General features: G+C 36.3%; 1 protein-coding gene and 1 pseudogene across 2 annotated transcripts in view; one reads left to right on the top strand and one right to left on the bottom strand.

Moving 5' to 3' along the window:
• Positions 1-22,377, bottom strand: part of PLXNA2 (plexin A2) — a 449,635-nt gene that overhangs the window by 368,609 nt on the left and 58,649 nt on the right. The gene's annotated exons all lie outside the window — the stretch shown is intronic.
• On the top strand, positions 15,093-15,550 carry LOC117663846 (NADH dehydrogenase [ubiquinone] 1 beta subcomplex subunit 9 pseudogene; annotated as a pseudogene). The gene has a single exon (XR_015733033.1). The product of XR_015733033.1 is annotated as an NADH dehydrogenase [ubiquinone] 1 beta subcomplex subunit 9 pseudogene (transcript).

Genomic DNA, 22,377 nt, shown 5'->3' with positions numbered 1-22,377 from the left:
GGCTAAATTTACTGCTGGGAAGCCTGTCAAGTAAAAAAGTATCCTATAGCCATCATCATCATCATCAACATCACTACTGGATCACTACATTATGGGGGTTGTGGACTCTGAAGATGAAAGCCATGGTTTTTAGTTGAAATGCCTGACTAGTCTGCACCTAGTCATTGCCAAGATATACTACAAGGAAGTAAAATTGAAGTAGATTAACATCTGGCAACCTGATACCTGATAATGAAAGATCCAAAAACTGGGCAGCACCAGGCAACTACAGGCAAATTACCTGTTTACCAACAACTTTCAATTGTTAACTGGTGTTGTAAATTATGCAGACTCATAGTGTCTAGTTGAAAACATGCTCATCTGAGCAGAAAGGAAACAAGATCTGGTAATGTCTAAGAGCAGGAAAGTTGAAGAAAGAGACAAAGGGGCTAATTCTGGCTGCACAAGACCAAGTCTTAAGATGTCTTCTACATAGAAAACCAGAGCTGAGAAGAGAGCAGCAGGCAGCAAATGCCATTTCTGTAAAGAACCTGAAGAAACATTGGATCACTTTGTTAGCTGCTGCAAGAAGATCACACACACTCATTACAAAAAACGGCAACATAAAATAACAACAATAGTGTGTTAGAATATCTGCCAGAAATACCATTTGCCTGCAAGCAAGAATAGTAGGGCCACAAAATAAACAGAATAATAGAAAATGAAGAAACTAAAATGTTCTGGGAGTTTAGAATTTAACTCATCTGCCATACAACACCCCAGACATACCAGTAGTTGATAAGAAAGACAAAAAAATTCTGGATAGTGGACAATGTAATACCTGGAGACATAAAAATAGAAGAAAAAGAACTAGTAAAAAGCTTTCCAGCTGACAAGCTCAGCATCTTTAATCACTGAGTCTTCACATCCCTTAACAAAATGTAGACCTGAAAATAGAAGAACGACTGGTGGGAAAAAAAGCAAAGAGGATACCAATAGTAACAAATGCCTCGGGTGCAATCCCAAAACAACTGGAGTGCCACTTAAATACTATTGACTGACAAATCACCATCGGTCAACTGTAAAAGGCAGCTTAACTTGGAATAGCCTACATCTTGCAAGGATACCTTTAGTATTATTAAACAACAACATCTTCCTATCCCAGATCCATGGGAAGAACTGGATAGGTAGACAAAAATGCCAAATCCAAACTAAACTATGCAACCAACTATAACAATAATAGCAATCTTCAAGGGTTTGTTTTTTTTAAGTGCAAATTGATTGATTAAGTGCAAATTATGTATGCATATATATCTGTATTTCCCCCAAGAAACAACATGTTCTGTCTGTGCTCATCTATGTTTGATATTGAGCAAGCAACTCACAACAAACTGCACACTTCAGTTGTTTTTCTAGTTAATGAAATTGAAAGATTAACAAATCTTTAATTTATTGATATATGTATGTGTGTAATTGTTTTGTTTTTTAGTTATGTTTTTGTTCTTCTTTTCAGTTTTTTCTTCCTGTATAATTCTGGGTATACTTATTCTTTGTTTTTATTATTTAGTTAATTTAAAAAAATTCTCAGAAAAAAAAAAACTTCTCAATGTGTACCAAAAGTGGAGACAAAACTATGTTCTAAAGACTTAATGGTGAATTTGGGAAGATTGGGGCCTAATACTGGTGAGGTTTTTTACAACTTAAAATGTTTGGTTATTTAAAAGATTAAGATGTATATCATTCCCTGAAAGATAACTTTTACCTGCCCTGAAAGAGGATAGATAATTCTATTTTTATTATCATACTTCTTTTTCAAGGATCAGAAATCATCAGATTAATTCTTCTGTTCTGAATATTCCTAAACATGAGCTAAACTTCTCATTTTAAAGAATGACCAAGATTAAGCTGAAAGCTAGGGAGCGGGAAATAGAAATGATAGAGATGAAATAATTTTGTGGCAGAAAAACTGTTAATTCCTTATGCTATTATACTGACAATATCCTGGAAAAGAAAAAGGGCTTTATCCATTTTCATGCTAATGTTATTCCCATCACTCATTGCAAACCCAGGTTTCTTTACAAAGCTAAGAAAGCCCTAATCCAAAGATTAACCCTTCTTGAATTTTATTCTGTCCCTTTTTGTCTCCGGCTCCCCTCTGTGCCCATATCAACTTCTCAAATCAAAGATGCTCTCTTTGGATTAATACAAGCCTTTTTTTCAATTGCAATCTCAAGTGAAAAGAAGGGAAGAAGTATAGAAAACATCCATGATAGTCAGCACACTGTCCATTTTTCAGTTTGTGGAAAAAAAGATGTGTATAATTACTTTCCATTAGAAAACTGGGGGAGTAGATACTTTGGTGTGGTTTCAATAATGTATAATTTGCAGTGGTTAGCCACTCTCTGTTCAGTTCTTGGAAACTTCCCCCAGTCCTCTAGTCTAGACAGGAGGAAAGTAAAATTATTCAAAGAACAAATGTACAAGGCACCCAAAGGTAAACTGTCTGTAAGGACACCACTTTGATCAGCACATATGCGTGGCCACTCATTAATCCTGGCTTGGACATTATTTCTGATACAGTCAAAAGGAAGCAACATTTCTCCATGCAGATAGCAGCCCTATATGACCAACTTGGACTCTGCAGAGCTGACCTTCAACATAAACATGGAATATCAATAGTCAGTGATGTGTTAGTTCACTGCAAATAAGAACTGCAGCCAGAATAAATGATGAGAGCAAATGGCTTTTGAATATATGTAGAAGCCACACAGTTCTAGCAGGCATCAGCCAGAAATGAGATCATCAGCCATTCAAAAGAGAAGAATTTGATTTGGCTGAGGTCACAGAACTAAGATAATTGCCCCAAGGGAACAGAAGGCAAGAGGTAGGTGGGGGGATAAAGACGGCAGGAGATCCAAACAAGACTACCTTGGCAAAAGTCCAAAGTTCCAGATTATGGGAAATCAATAGCTGTTGAAGTCAGGACACTTATTTACTCTTGATAGGATAATGCTGCTTTTTTTCTCTTCTTTTTAATATGCAGCTTTGATTAGCTCACCATAAGGGGCTCCAGGATATAGTCTTGAGTTTTTCTGATTTAGCACAAGTTGATTCAGATATATCTGAAATATTTTTCTGCACTTATTTGGCTCCCTAATATATAACATAACTACTCATGACATGAAACAGTGTAAGGGAAAAACTTTGTTGTTGTTGTTATCGTTATCATTATTATCATTATTATCATTATTATTATTATGGCATGAAAGTCCCCCAACTCATCAGAATTTTATAATAAGAAAAACACACAATCCTTCCATTTCTGGTTACAATCACATCTTAAATATCACAGATATCCATATTGCCGTTGGGATTAGGTCACAGTAAAAGCTGCCATTGACACTATTAGGAACATTTACATTTTTCTGTAATTAATTGGCATAAGAGGATATCTTTTTGTTGTTGTTGCAATGGAGGGAAAGAAAGAATTAAATCTGTCTTTCCATGTGGTTAGCTCTTGATAAAAAAAACAAAAAACACCCAGGACTCTCTGTGCTGTAATTAAAAAAGTAAATCCGACAATGTGATAACATGTGATGAAATTAGTATCATAAGTAGCTGAGTACTGAATAATAATATTTTAAAAAATATTAGGAAAGGAAAAATGGAATAGGGGTATGCAAGCTTTTACTTTTTCCAATTATATTCCCATTTCATATATACTGTACTTATCTTTTTATTGAGAAAGTTAGTATTTTTGTTTGCCTTGAAGGAGGCAACAGTGTTCACACACACACACACACACACACACACACACACAGAGAGAGAGAGAGAGAGAGAGACAGACAGACAGACAGACAGACAGACAGACAGACAGACAGACAGACAGACAGACAGACAGACTGCTCAAGAATGGGCTTACTGGTTCTGGAAAGTTTTTACCTAGTTCTTTAGAATGTCAGGAAGATGACCTTGGTGCGAATATGGTATGGCATAGGGCCTAGATATCTCAGACACACTTATCTCTAAGTGTTCTAGACACCCAGGATGATCCAACAGAATAGGTGTGCTCCACTGATTTCATTACACACTGCCATCTTGTGAGATCTTGGAACTGTGCCTTCTCCATTGTGCACCCCCACCCTCTGGATAGCATCTCCCTAGAGCAGAGGTCTTCAAACTTGGCATAGCTGGCTGCAGAATTCTGGGAGTTGAAGTCCACAAGTCTTAAAGCTGCCAAGTTTGAGGACCCCTGCCCTAGAGATAAACCTTCTCTTTTAAGGTTTCATAAACTTTGAAAACCTGACCTTCATCCTAGGCTTGCGGTTGATATTTATTATTTGTTCAATGGCTTCTGTTTTGTTTTGTTGTTTTAGCTGTCTATTAGTTATTTTAGCTTGGGCTGTCTGTATCATTTAATTCTTTTAACTGGTTTTATGATTTCCTTAATTTTATTCATCACCCAAAGGTCACTGGAATTGGCCATTCAATAAATTTAAATCAATAAGCAGAAATCTTTGCTTTGGCAAAAGATGGGAAGCAACTCAAGCAGATGACTCCCTAAGAAGGAGGAGATCTGACTTGCAATATTCTTCCACTACAGTCAAATTAATAAATCTAGTTTTAGCTTTTTGTGTAGTTGATTTCCTGATCTGGTCTACCTAGTGGGGCTGATAGTTTCCAACCTTCTTTTTTTAAGTAAGGATGTAGAGATGATGGTAAGATGATAATTTTCAGAAGGGCCCTGAAAAGGCAGACCTATTATAATCAGATTTTAGGTCAGAATCAGACCTAAAGAGATAGCATTGATTATTCTTGTTAATTGCTGTTGGAAAATATGGAATGGGGCTTGTATGACTGTCTTTTTGATGTTTCAACAGCTTCTTATTACCACCTGTTCCTTCTGGGCTGGCTATAGGATCCGAAGAAATAGCTCTCTTCTTTTCTCTGTGGCTGATTCCAGTTGGTATGGACAAGAAGGGACAGTCTAACCTGAAGTCCATGGTTTATATGGATGTCTCAAGATTCAACACTTCTTTAACATATAAAGAAGTCACTAGATAAGCCATCCATTGACATGGATGAGGTATTATTGACATTATACTGATATTTGGCTGTATATCTCTACCTCTGTTTGACCAAGTGATGCTGTTGAGATCTTGTCCCAATGTTTAGGGGGTGTTTGGGTCTGGATGAGGAGGAACAGGCTAATTCAAACAGGATCAAGTGGCTATGGTATATGATACTCTTGGTACTGGAGAGTCTCCCACCTTGGTTTTGAATTTGATGCAGGATTTAGGGCTCTTCCTGGATGAGTTGTATGGCTTATAAATATAAATTATAAATGTATTAATAAATGAATATGGCATATTGATCCCAAGCATTCTATCTTTGCACCACTTCATTGCATTTATAGTTTATGGCAAATGATTATGTGTTAAGAGTTTATAAGATCTGGTAAGCCATGCCTCACAATAGGCATTGCATTATCTTTGCACTTGAGTCATTCCAATCTATTATATTTCACATGAGCTGGTTGTATAAACATTTATTTCAATTACACAAGCATTTATTTCCTTTGCAGCACATACAGTGCCTCCCAAGAGATGTCCAATTTGGACATCAGGGCATCAGCTTTCTGGGATTTAATAGGTGCAAAAAAGTCTATAGTCTTTCATAAGCTGGGCAAATTCTGCTATCAACTGTAGACATAAAAAATGAGTTCATTATCCCAGCTTCTCTCTTCAAATCTTTTCATCTATTGAAATAGGCTCCATCTGTCCCTTCCTATTCAAACATAACAGAAACAGAGTTCCAGGAGCACAAACCTCCTTGCAATCACTTTATTTTGTATGAGCATAATTAGGATGGCAGCAATGAAATGAGGGAGAATTGCTTTCTCCAGGGGCTAGTACTAGTCTAGCACCACCAGACTGTTAAGCAAAAGTAATGCTTGCTAATCAAGAGATCAGCCCTGCTGTAATGCTTCTTTGTTTCCCATAGCTATGTTAGCAGGTGCTGTAAAGCTATCAACAAGGCAGGCAGAAGTGGAAGGCTATACTAGGATGATATAGCCTGACAGGCAGCCTTTCTCTGAGAATGAATGCAGAAGAAAACCCACTTCTTCCTCTTTAAATCTACTCAAGTCTCAGAACTGTTACCTCTGAAAAAGACTTTCTACTTGGATTTGTATGCCCTGTTACCTGATACCACTGTTGCTGTACAATCAAAATCAAGCTTCTGCTAGGGATGCTGTTCATAGATTGGACCAATAAAAGACCAACTATCTTATTTTTATAGCAGTAGTTTTACTAAGCAAGGTCATTAATTACCATCTGAAGCTTGGGTTTAAATCATAGAGCTGGTATGTGGTTATTTGTGTATATAGGTAAAGGTAAAGGTTTCCCTCGCACATATGTGCTAATCTTTTGGTGCTCATCTCCGTTTCAAAGCCAAAGAGCCAGCGCTGTCTGAAGACATCTCCATGGTCATGTGGCCGGCATGACTAAATGCCAAAGGCACACAGAACACTGTTACCTTCCCACCAAAGTGGTCCTTATTTTTCTACTTCCATATTTTATATGCTTTCAAACTGCTAGGTTGGCAGAAGCTGGGACAAGTAACAGGAGCTCATACCATTTCACAGCACTAGGGATTCAAACCGCTAAACTGCTGACCTTTTGATCGACAAGCTCAGCATCTTAGCCATGTGAAGCGAACTGGTGGTAACACTGGTTGAAACCCACCACTGATTTTAGACTTCTATCAGTTAAAAATATAAAAGGCAAATACTGTGATAATATAGTAGAGCCAACTCATTCATGAATTATCTTGTATGTATTATTCTAAGCTACACCTTCTTAGCATTTTCCTGATTGCTGATGTAAATGTTGGAAAAATGTTAAATCCTTCTTTGGCCATGTTATCCATTCTATCTGTTATAGATTTTTTTAAACTGTTCCTGTAGAATGGAACTAGTTGTCTTCCATCACCTTTTGTTCACTGAGATACCCTACAAGGATTAATAACTGAATGCTAAGTGAACTTTCAGGCCTAAAACCTGCTGAGGTCTGTAAAAAGAGCTCATTCCTTTGCTAGTGTGAACATATTACATCTGATTTAATTTATTATTAGAATGTCACTTATTTACAAAGTTTAAACAGGGTCATAGCCTACTTGTAAGTGGAACAATATTTAAAGAAGATTCTGAATTGAACAGATTATTATACAAAACAGCCTTTCTCAAAGCTACCAGATGTAAGGGATTGTAACACCATGATCATAAGAGAACATGGCTAGGATTCATGGGTCATGCAGTCCAAAAAATCTAGAGATTGTCAGGATAGGGGAAAAAACCAGGATGGGAAAAAGATAAACCTAAGAGAATATCAATTGCTTAATTTTGTTAGGAAGTTAAAAGCTTCAGCCAGATATAAATCTTTCACATTTTTAATAAGCCCCAGTGCAGAAGCTGACAAATACATTGGAACAGGCAGAAGAGACATTACTCAGTCATACTCACTTCTAGAAGTTAAAGAGAAGAAAGAAATCCAAGGAACAAAAGAGCCAGCACATCACCAAACTGGAAAACAAACTTTATTTCAAAAACTGCTGCCCTGAAACAGAAAACGTTTAAATCTCCCTGTCTCCACCCAGTTGTAAGTTTCCTTTGGGCTTTTCACTCATGAATAGCCCATTAATAGGAAGGGTTTTGTCCCCTGGCTTCATAGTCAGCAGCTCTTTGGTTGATCACTCATTGAACTGCTTCCCTTTACCATTTAAATTCCTACATTCTGAACAGCATCTTAATGTCTTTTCTAGAAGCAGAGAGAAAACTCTCAATTTTTAGGATTTTCTACCAGGATTTTCAGCAGTATCTACTATAAAGAAATATAGACTGGCTTTGAGATTGGGGAAGGATTAAGTGAACTGTTAAGGGAGAAGTTTCTCAAAAGATTATAGGTAGTCCTTATTTAGTGACTGCCTCATTTAGTGATCATTTGCAGTTACAATGGTGATAAAAAAGTAAGTTTATAACTAATCCTCACATTTATGAGCTTTCCTGGTCTGTGAAGCAAAGCTGAAGAAGATCATAAGCACAGTAATGATTTTGATTTACTCTTTAAATTCCAGCTCTTCCTCAAGGTATGGTATGATGATTAAAATCCTTTTTGTGGAGGTCAATTAATTTGGATAGGGATAACAACTAAAGTTATTGGGGAACACTTTGGTCCTTGGAAAAATCAAAGGCAACATAAAAGTTAGCAAAAGACTAGTGGCAAACATGAACTGAAAGAAGCAGTTAGTGCCAAGTAGTCTCGACCAAAATGCCCAAATTGGTCATAAAGTGTCATCTCTGACTGAACAATAATGGTTATTAGATGTGAATTGTAGAATTTTGAATGATCCTGACTTGCTTTATTTAGATCTTTGTGGGTACCTGGTTCTCTCTGAAGCTATCTGCTAGTTAACTAGAAGCCAGATTTTTAATATTTACAACCAGGAATAAAGGATGAGAAATTTTTAACTTCTGTTTCACATTTGTTAATACATTTTTTTTAGCAAAGAATTGTGGTCAAAGAGGGGACATCAGGACAATTTGATATTTGCTTATTCCTTAAAGTATTGTTCAGAATAACTGCAGTTTGTCTAGATGCAGACATAATATGGCTATGATATCAGGTAGTCCTATCTAACTTAGGGGAAGGGATGTAAACTACATTAAGGGATTATAGTTTTATTTATTTTTTAAAAAAACTTCAGATCCAAAACTTATTTCCCATACATTTAAGCTACCAAAATTCTAATAGATTTCCTTTTTTTAAAGAAATTGCTGTTGTAAAATTGAAACAATAATAATTATGGACATAATGAATATATATTTCCACTGAGATCATAATATACCCTTCATGTGCTGCAGATGTGCAGAAGCCTTTTCTAGGCTTTCAAAGTGCTGGAGGAAGTTAAGAAGAGTCTGTGAAGGATTGCAAAGCGTTTTTTTTTCAAGACAAAGTCCCTCACCTTTTTATCTCAGGATGATTTTGCTATGCAAAGCACTTAGTGTAGTTAAATCATATCAAAGTGATCTTGCATTTGATTAGAGGATATCAAACTTAAGCTTAGAAGTTAAAAAGATGTGAGTATATTTTACATTCTTTTGCATATCTTTTATTTTTCCTAATAGATCCTAGATGTATGTTATTCCTTTGGTTCTACTTTAATTTCAATGTTTTATGTGTTTTTATGTTTGCACATACAGTATATTTGATAATACACTAATTCTATGACTTCATCTTTTTTCAGAAAAGAGATTTTGTATCACAAAATATGTTTTATTATGCTTTTTTAGTATAAAACTATAAAACTATGCTTTTTTAGTATAAAACTATAAAACTAATACACAAACTCAACTGTCTACAGGAACACCAACATCATGATAGTGACAAGCTCTGCCTTTCATGCCTGTGTGTGTGACACCATCACACATATACAAAAGGGGCAGCACTTGCATTGTGGTATCACAATGTTATTTTCATAATTCTACCCTCCCTTTATACCTGAAGATATCACTATCCAAAAAATGTGATGTCTGCCTTTCAAAGGGGCAGTAATAAAAAAGAAAGAATGGGACTACCACATATGGACTACAAAAATCTGAGTGAGCAATAGACATAAATATAGTTGTTTTCTATTGGTACAGATACAACTAAGGTTAGTAATGCAGTCTACACCTTTTCTCTCTTAACCGCTTCTTTGACTTCATGCTTGGGATCATAGCCACTAGTCTTTTACCAACTTCTTTTATGTTGCCTTTGATTCTCTCTCTCTGTATGTGTGTGTGTGTGAAAACTTTAATTGATGAAAGCCATCATGGCACAAAGATTAATCTCTATAGTCAACCTGAATATGATGGATTGTGGCTTGGAATGTAAGAAGAATGACTGAAAGACAAATAGATTGTTTTGTGTGGTGATAACTAAGATACTAACACGAAGGACAAAGAATTGTCCATATTAGTGAATGTCCATATCATGAACATTTGTTTTAAGAATCTCTGTTTATATATACACATGTCCAAGAAATGCATATTAAATTGCATGCAATATCGATTTTTGCAATGAAATATTGGGGAAATTAATAAAGAATGGTGATGTTCCGATTGTAAAATCAGCCATTTTTTGGGGGTAGCAGGAAACTGGAACCAAAAGGAAAGCAAAGATGTAAAACAGACTAGTCCAAAGGAATAGAAAGTGATAAAAGTGTATTAATCACAACATAATTAATGGAAAATAAATGTAAAATATGGAGGATGTTTAAACTTCTCTGACGAGAGTGAAAAGAATTATTTTACAGAGTGGCAAAGAAGTTATGCTAAGACAGATAAAATGACGCTGAAGTAGAACAGGCAGTGGATAAGGAAAACGTAGGTAAGAAATGGTTGGGCCAAAGAAAATGAGATTGAAAGAAAAGTATTGTGCAGAGTAACACACACATATATAAGAACAAATGTTGCAAAGTATGTAGTAAAACAGCAAGGAACAGTTAAAATTAAAAGAAGCAGAGAACATTCAGAACAATTTTGATGGAAATTAAAGAATTGTCTTGGATGTGGAAAAAAGTAATAAACAAGAGCCTACAGCAGAGTGAACGAAATTAAAAATAAAAGTAATGAAATAGTTTGGTTAAGTGTGTATATAGAATGCATTTGTGCCTTATAATTAAAATGCTATTATTGTTCTTGTATACAAAAGGAAAATGGTAGTAAAAGTGAATGGAAAGATTAAATGTTGATTAGATTATTTGCATGGATAGAAAGGTGTGGAGAGGTATAATGAGTTGCTTTAAAGTGTCTTTGGTATATTTCCTTTTGTTATCTTGCACCTTCTATTACTATGGCTATTTTTACTCCCTTTCAATAAATATAATGTACCTCACCCCAGAACTAAATGGCATGATGGATATCTATAAACCTTGAACCAGCAAAGTATTATTTATTATTCCAGAACAAGCAGTAATGGGCTTACATGTCCTTGCTTCTTTGGGAAAAAAAAAACCATTATCCATATTTTTTCTGGTTTAGAAAATGTGGGAATCTTTGATTTAATGGAAGAGTGCACAATTTCTCAGCTTCCATTAAGGGAAGGAAAAGGAAGTTGTTTGTGGAGTCACAAAGTTCATCCATAGCAAAAATGTATTCGGTTAGAGGGCAATAGAAATAATTGCACTTGCTTCTATACACAGAAACAAGACAGTCTACTGAGATTGTTTAAGAGCTAAGCCTACTTAGGGAACTGGAAGGAAAAACCCATAATTTATAACCACTATTACAGGACGTAATTGTATCTTATACCTATTTCAGTACAAAAGTTTGAAGATTAAGTTAACCTGAGAAATGTTCAATATTAGCCATCAACAGAGACATGATTACAAACTAAATAAAACTAGGCTTTTATTTCTCTTTTAATGGCTTTAAGTTCTCTGTTTCCTGATCATTGTTTTTGAAGTTTTAAAACAGGCAGTTTCATGCATTTAGCATAACTGAGTAGACAAATATATACTTTAGATGTGGACATAAACCCGCATAGCAAATTACACACACACACACACACACACACACATATATATATATGTATGTATGTATGTATATATACACACACACATACACACACACACACTCTCACCACACTCTCACCACACTCTCACCACACACACACACACACACACACACACACACACACACACACACACACACACATATATATATACCAGCACCAAGGAATTCTTGGCTGAACTCAAAAGCTAAGCAAGAGTAGTTTAATACTTGGATGGAGTTTGGATGGAGGATTGGCTGGGAATTCTAGGACTGTTTTAAAGAGGGGAATACAACAGGAAAGTCCTTGAAGAGAGCAGTGGCAAATCACTGCCATGACACGGTCAAGAAAATGATATGAATGCAGTGATCAGGACATCAAGCTTGACCAAAGGGCATTTTCACCTTTTAGATGATGACAGAGCTCACATACTTTAGCAATTGCTCTTTTAAGGACTAGAGCACACACCTAGTAGTCAACATGCTCTGCTCCAAATTATGAAAATATCTGATGTGCATTTTGAACCTTCAAGGGCTGCCTCAAATAGCAGCAATGAGAGATTGTTCCAACAAAAACACAAGGAAAAAGAAGAAAAAGATGTTCTGATTGTAAGAAGGATGAACATGCACAGGTCCACAATGGAGGAAGGAAGAGAATTTAAGCATTATGAAGAACACCTTGGCAACCATTTTTTAAATTACTCCATTAATTAATCCTTTCTCGGCATGATAGGAAGCTTGAACATTGGTAAAAAATGCTGTTCACTAAAAAAAAAGAAAGAAAGGAACAAGTTCTTTTTCGCTATTTTCTAAAGCATATAATTTTAAAAGATTGCGTGGGAGAAATGATGCAATAAGAGGCAAGTCTATAGGAATGCCAATAAGACAACACATTATGTTTCATTTCAGTTTTAGAAAAATTTATAGTTTCCAATTATGCTAGTGCAAGTTAAGCTAAAATTTCCACTGAGTCAAGTTAATTTTGCAGTATCTATATGGAGACAATACATGCTGCTTTCATGACAATAATATTTTTATTTTATTATTCATATTTCTATGCTGCCCACTCTATGAGGACTCTAGCCGGCTTACACCAAAGACAGTATACTAAATAGCATATTGCCCCCAACAATCTGGATCCTCATTTTACCCACCTCGGAAGGATGGAAGGCTGAGTCAACCTTGAGCTGGTGAGATTTGATCCGCTGATCTGCTGAACTACCAGTCAGCTGAAGTAGCTGCAGTACTACACTCTAACCACTGCGCCACCTCGGGTATCTAATAAAATATCTAATACAGAAGATATTTGCAGTTTTCTAGGGTTTTTTTTTCAAACTTTTCAGATTATTGGATCTGACTTAGTCCAAAGTCCAAATAAGATCTCCTTTGACATGATGGTGCAAGAGAAGTAAACAAATAGTATCCTCCTTACAACCTATACTAACAGTTTTTTAGTGATAATAATTCACCAAAACTTACTCCCAGAAGATGTTTCATTTCTAATTATAATGACTGCAACACAATCCTATGCTAGATTGCTGTTACACTAACCAGAATATGAATTAAACTCATAGATTGTGAAAATCATGGTGTTAAAAATAACGAAACCAGGGTCTTCTGTTACATAGTGTTGAGCAACTTGTGATCTATCCCCTACGTAAATTCAAGAAGCTTGAAATTTAGAAAACCAATTTTCAAGATGGACTTGCATTCATTTTTAAATTGTTTTATGGCTCTGAATCAGATCACTAAACTTCACTATTGGCAGAATGGAATTGCTGCAGCTAATAGGCATAAGCAGAAAGTTCCAAATCATAGTCAATGTATATTTTCCAATTAAATACTATGAAGTATATTGACATTTATGTAATTATTTATTGCTCACTTATGATGGTAACTATTATTGGATTTGCAATGACTATGGGAGGGTTCAGAATCTAAATAGTAGTGTCAGGTTTTTAATGATTTAAAGCGTTTTCTAGCAAAAGTTAAGCACTTTTCACACCAATTATTTTCAGTGGGAGGGTTCACAGCCTTTAATTTCTGCAGTGGAAATCAATGGGAATAAAGGACTTAAATTATATTTCTGAGCCTCAGATGGTGTACAATTGTTTCTATATAGCAAAAAGTATGGCACATCTTCAGACACATTTATTATTGCAATATGCTTTTCTCTGTAGCTTGCATGATGTTAATCCCAACCAAGTGTTTCAGGATAACAACTCTTTAGTAGTCTAGAGAAAACCACCCCAAGAAATAACAGGCAGTAACTACGATTCAGAATTTCAGGAGAACTCACTTCTCAGATACTCAGGACATTGGACAGCTCCCAAGCAGCAAAAAAGCTTGTTAGGATTGAAATGTATTTCTTTCTACATAACTAGGTCTGACTACATGCTGGTTAAGTTTATTGCATTGTTAGGAAATGGAGAATCTTAAAAACACAAGTACTTTATCATCTCTTAATGTCGCTCACCAGGAATCTGCAGTGAGCAATATTTATTTATTTGCTATGTTATTTATATACTGCCAACTTGAAAATGGCTTTCAATATTTTATTTCTTCATCTTTTTCTTTAGGCAGTCCAATTCCATTCCACCTCTGGACAGTGACAGTTTAGAGCCATAAAATAGAAACAAAATTATAGCATCATAAACCAACAGATGACAATGAAAGTTAAATCAAATAATTACATGAAACCAAATAAAATAGCCTCACAGATGAAGAAACCTTCTTCATGGACCATTAAATCCAAAGGCCCTAGATTTTAACAATCTTCCTGGTTGGCAGAAAAAAAGCCATCCTGAATTCTGAGGGAAGCATGTTCCAAAATTAATGAGTAGCCATTGAGAAACTTGTTTCTCCCCAAATCCCATGAGGAGGTCCCAAATATGTCTTCTTGGGTTGCGTACAAAGGGCAAGGGATTCCATCAGAAATTGACAGTTACCTGGGAACCAATCATGTAGGGTTTAGAGGTAAACTAATACTTTGATAAGGGACATGGTGGCTCAGTGGCTAAGACTCTGAGCTTGTCAATTGAAAGGTCGGCAATTCAGTGGTTCGAATCCCTAGTGCCACATAATGGGGTGAGTTCCCATTACTTGTCCCAGCTTCTGCCAAACTAGCAGTTTCAAAGCACGTAAAAAATGCAAGCAGAAAAATAGGGGCCACCTTTGGTGGGAAGGTAACAGCATTCCGTGTGCCTTTGGTGTTTAGTCATGCCGGCCACATGACCATGGAGACGTCTTCATGCAGCGCTGGCTCTTTGGCTTTGAAACAGAGATGAGTACTGCCCCCTAGACTCAGGAATGACTAGCACATATGTGTGAGGGGAACTTTTACCTTTACCTTAATACTTTGAATTGTGCTCAGAAACCTATTAGTAAGTGATCCACAAACACACACCAACACACAGAACCTGTGCCATGGGGCTGTGACAGAGATTACCACGAACACACAGGCAATTGAATTCTGTATCACCCCCCAGTTCGAGGCCTGAAAGTCGACCGGAGCGCAGCCAAGATGGCGGGCTACCTGTCACATCGGCAGAAAGTGCTGCAGCTCTACAAGCGAGCCATACGGCACCTCGAGTCCTGGTGTATCTATCGGCACCTGAATGGATGCTAGACATGTGGCATCCATCAGAGAAAGCAATGTACCCAGATTACTTTGCTAGGAAAGAACAATGGAAGAAGCTGCGCCTTGAAAGTTGGGACAAGGAGGTCCAGCAGCTTGAGGAAGAAACCCCACCTGGTGGTCCCACTACTGAAGACTTGCCTCCCGCTCGTAAAGAGGGACACCTGCCCCCGCTCTGGTGGCCCTACGTAACTAAGTCTCGCAGATAGCCGTTGTAAAAGAGCTCCTTTCTGAATGGTCTATCTAATCCCACAAAATGGTCTGTGAGCTCCCTGCAGCCGGTCTCCTTGTATTACTGTACTAGAAAACCCAATAAAAGTCTGATATAAGCTGGAAAAAAAAAATTCTGTATCGATTGTGATTCCAGGTAGCCTCTAACAATAACTACATATTTAATGCATTGTAATACGCCAGTGTCAAGATGATGAGGGCACAAAGCCTTTGTGTTGCTACTGCAGAGCTGCAGTTGCCAGCTCTGCAGTAGCAGTTGCCAGCTTGCCTAGTCATTGACTTCATCTGCTGATTCAAAAGCCATGAATCTGGAAACCCTCCCAAATCCCCCTGCTCCTTCAAGAGGGGAAGTTTGCTAACTCAACCAAAGACCGACAGGAATCAACAGAGTCTTGTGGTTTTTGAGCTTTTCCCCTTTTTGTTGCAAATCAACTCCTGTATAAAATGCTGCAAAGTATATGGAAGATCAACATTTAACACAGTAACTGCAAATACTGTATGAGTCTAATTCTCACGGAAACCTCACACTGAATAATTACAGATATAATTGTAAATAATACTTACAAAGTAATTTTATGCTTTTGACCCAATGGCTGTAAAGTGCCCTTACAGACTGTTCCAAGTATAACACAACTGACATTTCAGATTTCCTGCATACCATTCTGATCATCAAGAATACAATTTCTGAGCATTTCAGACTTTCGTGTTTTAAACTTTTATTATACAATAGTTACATAAAGCTAACTGCCTACAAACTTAGAGTTCTAAAATAAATATGTCTCAATGCAATCACATTTTAATAGCTGCATGTACAGAAGAATCAATTCAAAAACTAATAATGAAAGAGAAAGAAAAAAAACCATAAGATTTTAGGAGAAGTTCTGCTATTCTACGATCCCTTAGAACAGTAGAGACCTTCAGGTTTCTGGGTTCTATAATCTCCCAGGATTTGAAATGGACACCTAACATTAGAATCATCATTAAAAATTATTGCCTCTGTCATTTGTACCTCTGTAGCTGTCTGGTTTGGCACAGCAACCAACAGGCCAGGTACAGACTTCAATTGATAGTTAGGACTGCAAAAAAATAAATAAAAAATAACTGCAACCAGCCTGACTTCCATTGAGGTCTGTATACTGCAAAGATCAGAAAGAGGGCTGAGAAAATATCTACAGACCCCTTACATCCTGGGCATAAACTGTTTCAACTTCTCTCCTCAAGACACCACTATAGGGCATTGGATGCCAAAATAACTAGACACAAAGATAGTTTATTCCCCCATGCCATCACTCTGCTAAATACCTAACTCCTACACTACTGCCTTCTGCCTAAAGGTATTTGTCCATGTAGTAGGCTGTATTGCTATTATCCTTGTCATCTTCTCATTCTTCTCGGTTTCTCATCTTTCTCACTTCTCATCTTTCTTACTACCTTCTCCTATTGGTATGTTATGATTTATAAATTGCTGTTGCACCTTGTCAGGGCATTTATTAATCCCATGTTTGGCTCTGGGACTAATTACCCTGGTTTAGAGGAGATTGATCGTGGCTTATTCCAAATTGCAATATTCTGAAAAGAAACGCGAGGAAAAGTTTCTAATAAAACTCATTTATTTGTAATAAAGAAAATAAAACACCTCACTAACTAAGAAAAGTTAATTGCTACATTTTTGAAAATAATTCTTGCCGGCTATCTTAGCCGGACCTTGCTGGAAAGAGAACAAAGGAAAAGAAAGTGAGTGAAGCAAGTGAAGGAATGTGGGTGGATACGGAAACACGTAGCTTACTGATAAGAAGTTGGCAACCTACGGAGAGTCTGATAGTCCAGAAATAATGAGTTCAGCTGGCAAATAAAATAACGCAGTGACACACCTTGTGATTTATGATTATATCTTATGATTTATGATCTATGACTTATCACTTTGTTGTTTGTATGTACACTGAGAGCTTATGCACCAGAGACAAATTCCTTGTGCGTCCAATCACACTTGGCCAATAAAGAATTCTACTCTGTTCTGTTCTGTTCCATTCTGTTCCGTTCCATAAAAAGCTTCTTTACCCCACAGGAAGAAAGCTTGACTTTCTAAACAATGATTCCTATGCCTAATATCTTTTTTTTTTCAAATGTATATCATTGCTGGACATTTCCACCCTGCTACAGTTTCAGTTTCCACTCCCCAATCTCTTTAAAAGAGTTGACTGCTATGAAGAATTGCTTTCCCTTTGTGCAACTTCAAAATGTTGGAAAATGGGCAAAAAATTTTATTTGGTGACTATTCTTCTCTAAGGTCCTAAGTAGCAAAAACCTTTTCTTTTCCATCCCACACAAAAGGTACATAAAAATATTGCTTATCTGATCCCTCTTCTGGTTCTTAATTCATGTAGTATGCATTTCCACTCAATAAATAGATATCACTACCACTTTCTTCCAAGAATGCAGGAAGACAGCAGGGAGTAGAATATTGTAGCTGTTAAAGCCTTTTTCTCCTTAAAAGTACAGCTGTGTGATCAAAAAATTCAAGGTAGGATGAAATAAAGATTTCTGTAAATTAGGAAATAGACTGTCCATAAGGTCCAGAAGGCTATAAGCCTTCAGTAGTCTGACTGTATTTTCAAATACATTACAGTTGAGTCAAAAATAAATTGGCTTAGCTTTCAAACAGTTGACATGACAGGAACACAGAAATCTGGGTCCATTTTCAAATTGGTGCAGAGCCTTTATATGAAAGAGACCACAATCTAATTTTTCCATTCTACCCTGTGTCTCTAGACTAATAAGCTATCAGGCTTTGCAGAGACTGTTAAGTAAAAGTATTCAGTACTTATAATCTTCCATTATGAATAAAAACAACCAACATACTTATGTGGGAGTAATGCTTACTGAGTAACAGTACTGTATGGTGTGAGATTCCAATACAATATAAAAGTTATAAACTACAAGTAGAGCAACAGACCAGGGCATTTACAGAAAAAAAAAAAAAAACCAAGGATAATATATCTCTTCCAAATTGTTTGGGTTTCTCATAGTAGAGATTCATTTTTCAGTCTGACTCTGACATAAAACATTGTTCTATAAAACTCTCTTGGCAAACTGGCCAACTTTCAAGTATTCTACCATTGTTTATTTAATGGCATACAAATGCATATTTCATGGTGCAAATGTCCAAGCAATGTGGTAATTTCTCAGTTAAACAAAATGTTTATTGAAGTCCAGAAAATAGACTGGTTGAATGGATTTCAGAGAAATATGCTTGAAAAGGATTTCATTGGATTCTACACTTTGTGTCCAGGAACTAAATCCTCATTTATTAAAAACGAAGTCAGCAGATTACTCAGTTTTGCATAAATTACTCTTAACTGCAGGTGCTTAATTTAATGAAATTTGAGGAGAGGGAAGGGAGAAATGTAGCTGTAACTAGAGTTACGGGTACTTTGGAAGAAGCAGAAAATCATTGATGTTGAAGACTGCACTATATATGGATTGTGGTATTGGCAAATACAAAGGATAACAATATGCAGCAATAAAAAGTAGTTAAATAATCTACATGGAAAGGACATATAAATGAGTCATTAAATATAAAAAATAAGTTCAATGATTGTTATTATTTGTTTTTGTTCTGGAGCTATAGTTGGCTGACAATAGAGAGGTAATCCATTCCCAGATATGGATTTCAACTTCTTGATTGGATTGTCCTCCATGGACACCAGGGGACGATTGTCAGAAATAAGACTCTGAATAAGGTTGCAGTTCTTACAAAGAATAAAGCTCAAAGTCTGCATGAAATTTTGGATCCAAAGGATTTATCATTGTAATTTGAAATACCTATTACTTAATTGTTGCTTCTCCTGGATAGAAATAGTCTTGCAAAAATTATCCACATTCTGGTGTCCTTTCTGCTATTTAATGTACATGATGTTGTCTCTGAACTCCCATAATATTTGGTTCTAAATAAAGAATACTGACTTGAATCAATTGCTGGCTATATCTTGTCTGCAATAGCAGAGGCAGTGGGACTCTGAATATCAGTCTAAGGAAAGCAATTGGGAATGTGTGACTGGCCTTGTGCCCTGCAGAAGATACTGGCAACCCTACCCTTTGTTTTCTTGATCTTTCTCTGACTCCCCTCCACCCAACTGTTTATGATCTATGTGGCTGAAGTTATCCAAGCAATCTCATTCTTCTCCTGACAGCAGGTATAAACAGGAGGATGGCAAATTTATATATACACTTCTCTATGCCTGATAGCACTCTGGCCTTCATTTATTCTCAATCGCACAAACACTGTCCTCCACTGAGGAGCTGGATGAAGGGTACCTCACTGATTTATTAGCTTTAAGAAGACACACTACATCTTGGTATGAAAGACAAGATTGATTATTCACCCATGAGCTACCCAATCTACCCTAGTCATTCCATTTCTCCTGCTTTAACACAACAGGGGACATGACCCCAACATAAGGAATGCAAAGCATGTGAGACTTGGTGAGGTGATGACTAGAAGGAAAAAGTGTGAAATCTACATTTAACCTGATAGAAAGTTAAATACAATCAGACAAAACTAGCACTAGTCAATATTATTCATAATACTTTTTTCATGTAATTTTTTCTAAAGTATTGGCAAAGAGAAGATTGGTATTACCCCATGTCTACTTGTGCAACTGTGGTTATTGTTTTTCTCAAATGAGTATCAACTAGTGTATCGGTTTTAAATTCAGGTTTCCTTTCATTAATTTTAACCATGACTAGAATGATCTACATGTTGTATTCTAATCATACAATTCTTTATTCTAATAAAGCAATCACAATGCACTTTGGGCAATGGTATATCTAACAAGAGGATATCATTAGAAAGCAGTAAAGCTAAGAACATATTTTAAAACCAGAGACAGCAGGCTTAAATTAGTTAGGCTCAGAATGAGACCAGTGCTTTAAATATTTGTTCCCATGACTCACACTTGGGAAAATAAAAAATGCAACTCCCCCAGCTTTTATAGTTGACCTTTAGTAGAGTGATACACTCAGCTCAGACATTTGGTACTTTCACCAAAGCAAAATCAAGACAGTGTTTTCCATACAGAGACACATTTTATCTCTAAAATATACCCAGCAAATTTGATTTATTTACTATATTACTTTGGTTACCCATGGAAAGTTACAGAGAGAGAGGGAAGGAGGGAGGGAGAGAGAAAGAGAGAAAGAGGGAGGGAGAGATGGCTAGATAAGCAACTTGCCATGGGTATTCTCTGAATTCACTGGAGTTCAGATTTGACATGAGTTTGTTTGTTCTTTATTCTTGAGAAGGCCAAGACAAAAATTGAATACAATTTTATTTAGGCTTTCTTCCAACATATTTAACAATTTCCCTCCCCTGTCATATTATTGTTTACAATTTGTTAGCATCTTTTGAGAAGGACTGCATTTCTTCCCAAGAAATCTGCCTTAAATAATACCATATTGCTGAAATAATCTCTGAATATTATCCCCCTGCCCTCCTGAAAAGCCTTTTCTTTCTGTTTCCTTGCAGAATGCTTTATGGCTCTGGGGGTTATGTGGAAACAAACCTCCTAATTTTGCTGCGGATTGGCAAATACTGTCACTAACAGGTGAAACTGACAATAAATCTTTACTATAAGGTGAAGGGGCTTTTTAAGCTTGCAAGGAAAGCTGTGTGCATAGGTTTGTATGTAGTATTTTATTCGTTTCACAGAATTCTCAGGACTTTAAGCAGTAGCATTTTGTGTATCTTTGTGCATGACTGAGAGGAGGGTTGGAGTAGTGATTAGTATTTGACTCAGAGTATACAGGGAAATATCAGAGCTATAGGCTAGATTGGAAAATCTAAAGAAAATTCTAGAAGGAGGTAATGGCAAACTAATAACTGTATATTTTTCAAAGATACATAAGTGCCTCTATGAAATAACCTGGAGTTGGTTCAGTCTTTTGTGTAATACAGGCATCCATAGCAGCAAAATTATTATATTCACAAGAATCCCATCCAAAAATGGTTCTTGTGGATGACAGAATTTCATAAGAATGAAAAATTTAACAATTTTCAAAACTGATTTTCAAATCAGTTGTGTAGACAGCAATGGAATGAAGAGGATTTTTCGTTCCCTACACATGAACAATGTGAACAATGAACAATGATTGTTCATTTACAAGATAAGTAAATGGAAGCTATATTGTCTTTGAGACTTGAAGGCATTGCTGAGTGATGGGTCAGGGTGGGAAACAAGTACTAAGCAGACAAAGAAGGACATGTTCAATTAGATATGAGGAAAAATTGAGGAAAAGCACACATTGACTTTAATTTTCTTGCCATCCACAACAAAAATTACAGCAAAATATGCAAAGAAATGTACTTAGGACTATGTGTATATGAAATTATTTTTTCCCAGCATCAGAAAGATTGATTTTTCAATCACAATATTTTTCTAACAAATCTTTAATTTCCAGGACATATACTAGTGATAACATACATGCTCTCAAAAATTTCACCACAGAAAGTTGGGATGTGTTCCACAGAGTGCAGTGACCATAGATTTGAAAAGACTGGATTGAAGCCAATTGCTGGAATCAGGAAATTAATTAAATAACATAAATCTAGGTTAATGAGTCTAGTGACAGATGAGAGAAAGTCAATTTACAAGGTCAGAATATACAAATGTTTGATAGACTAGTGTTGTGAAAACTGTCCAAGAAAGCACAAAAACACACTAAAAATCAGACATTATGTGATGTTTCAGTTTTGGTTAACCCCTAAGAGGAGATACAGATAAAAAGTAGGTTATCTTCTCCTTTTGCTGGACTTCTGGTAACCCTAGCCAGGGGCCATATGCAAGCAAATAGGAACATACACAGTCTTCTCCCTTCCCTCTGTATGTGAAACTGATTGGCAGAGAGGGAAAATAAAGCCTCTTCTCTTGATCTACCATTTTTC

Source organism: Pantherophis guttatus, chromosome 3, assembly GCF_059756535.1.
Source record: "Pantherophis guttatus breed Tessera chromosome 3, ASM5975653v1, whole genome shotgun sequence".
Taxonomy (NCBI): Eukaryota; Metazoa; Chordata; class Lepidosauria; order Squamata; family Colubridae; genus Pantherophis; species Pantherophis guttatus.
This window is presented reverse-complemented; position numbering and strand designations above follow the sequence as displayed.